We start from the raw sequence: 2086 nt of genomic DNA, 5'->3' as shown, positions 1-2086 counted from the left end.
GTTTGGTGTCTTAACCCAAAAAGAGCCAGTAGAATTGTTAAATATTTAATTTTTTTGTCATCTATTTACTATTGCAACCTCAACTAGGTATATATAGTACATTGATATGAAAGACTTTTAAAATGTAGTGTTTGGTTTTTTTTAAATAATGGAACCTATACAAAAAGATCACATACTGCTAGACAGGTTGTTGAAATGATTGGTGTGTAATGTTTTTTAAAGCTTTCGTTTTTGTTAGCATAAAGTCCCTTTAATTATTTTCAATTTCCAGTACGGTTTCATTGTGAGGTTTAGTGTATCAAGCCAGTATAAAGTCTTACAATTTAGTCGTTCTGAATTCCAAGTCATTTAAGGTGAAAATGGAAACGTGAATCTTCATAAATTAATTTCTTCTTCTCTTACATCTAAATCTTCATCCTTTACATCATCACCTCCTGCTTGTTGATTCTTTCTAAGTTGACAGGTGGGTACTTGTCCTGTTCTAGGTACACACTTAGCTGACAGTGATCTCTGAAGGGGCCACTTTGAATTCGTTCTTGCAATATCTAAACTAGATGACCTATCTGGTGGATACAGAGATTTCAGAAAACCTCTAAGTCATCTTCTCCAATCAAGCTTTTGTATATTTTGGTAGGCAGCAGTGTAGGCCTCTAAAGGTTTGCCATGAAATAACATTTCAGTAGTGATACATTCTGAAAATAGAGCCTTTATAGTCTTTATTTTTTTCTTTTCAGAATTGTCAGTAGTTTCCTCCAGATGACAAGTTGTTCGGGTAGCACCCCAGGTAGCTCTCTGTAGTATGGTTTCTGCCTGTGAAATAACAGGCGGTCAGATGGGTTTCGCTGACATGTTCTTTCTGAATTAACTATTTGGCTTCTTGATTCCTGGCTGTTAATGTTGCTTTGAGTTCGTCTTCCTTCATTTTTACAGTGGTTCCATAAGCTTTCTTTTTTATTTTTATTTTTTAAAGTTTATTGATTTTAGACAGACAAAGAGGAAAGGAGGGAGGGAGGGGAGAGAGAAACATCGATTTGTTGTTCCATTTATTTATGCATTCATTGTGTGATTCTTGCATATGCCCTGACCAGAGATAGAACCCACAACCTTGATGTATGGAGGTGACACTTTAACCTACTGAGTGACCCAACCAGGGCCATAAGCTTTCAATGGTTCAACTACTTTGACTTCAGGTCTTTCACCTGCTGCTTGTCGGTAATCCTAAAGTTTGGTTAACTCATCAGCCAAGATTTTCAGGCCCTGCTTTAAGTTTGGGGTCTCTGTAGAGGCATACACATTTTTTTTCATTCACCAGGAGGTCTGCTTTGTCTCGCACTCTGGGAGTTTTCTGCACATAAATAGCAAATACTTGGCACAGCTCTCCAAAATGCTTCTCCACATTTGTGACAGCATGTTGCAGGTGTCTGGTTTGAGCATCCCAGCTATCCAAGCTGCACCTCGACATTTTGCCTCCTGTGCCACTGGGGCCCAACAACGGGGCTCTGATGGGCTGGGGCATGCACTGCGGCAGGAGTCGCTGCTGGAGCCTGAGAGCTCGCCCCCAGTTCTTTTTATATGTACTGATTTAGAATCCAAACACGGTGATTCTTGGGGAGACCAGGTGATTCCTGGGGGGAGAAATAGGAAGAAGACAAAATCCAGGCCTGCATGGCACTTACATTCCAGTGGGAGTTTTTAGCTTGGCACAGCCAGGATTCAAACTCGGGCTTGTCAGGCTTAGAAGGCGTTGCATCCATCCTGAACTCTGATGAACTGAGCTACTTCATAGCCACCAGGTGCCAACACCAGAGTTCCCAGAACAGCAGATGGGAAAACATGACAAATACACAGGAAACAGTAGAGGTTAATAAGACATTCCCTGCTTGTTACCCATGTGATCTAAGGCAGGTATTTAACCTGTGATCTTAGCTTTCTCAGGCTCTATAAATGGGACCCATTATAATGGGTCCACTACATGGTGTTCATGAAGATTAGCAATAGTAATAATGCTCTCCATTTATTGAACATGCATTATGTCTATGCATTATACTCAATACCACTTAGTCCTTCCAACCATCCTAGGGATAGA

General features: G+C 40.5%; 1 pseudogene; it reads right to left on the bottom strand.

Annotated features, from left to right (window-relative positions):
* Positions 1–375: 375 nt before the first annotated feature.
* On the bottom strand, positions 376–1464 carry LOC102760136 (annotated as a pseudogene).
* Between the last annotated feature and the right edge of the window lie 622 nt (positions 1465–2086).

Source organism: Myotis davidii, unplaced genomic scaffold, assembly GCF_000327345.1.
Source record: "Myotis davidii unplaced genomic scaffold, ASM32734v1 scaffold75, whole genome shotgun sequence".
NCBI lineage: Eukaryota > Metazoa > Chordata > Mammalia > Chiroptera > Vespertilionidae > Myotis > Myotis davidii.
Note: the sequence above shows the minus strand (reverse complement) of the source record. Positions and strands in the feature narration are given on the sequence as shown.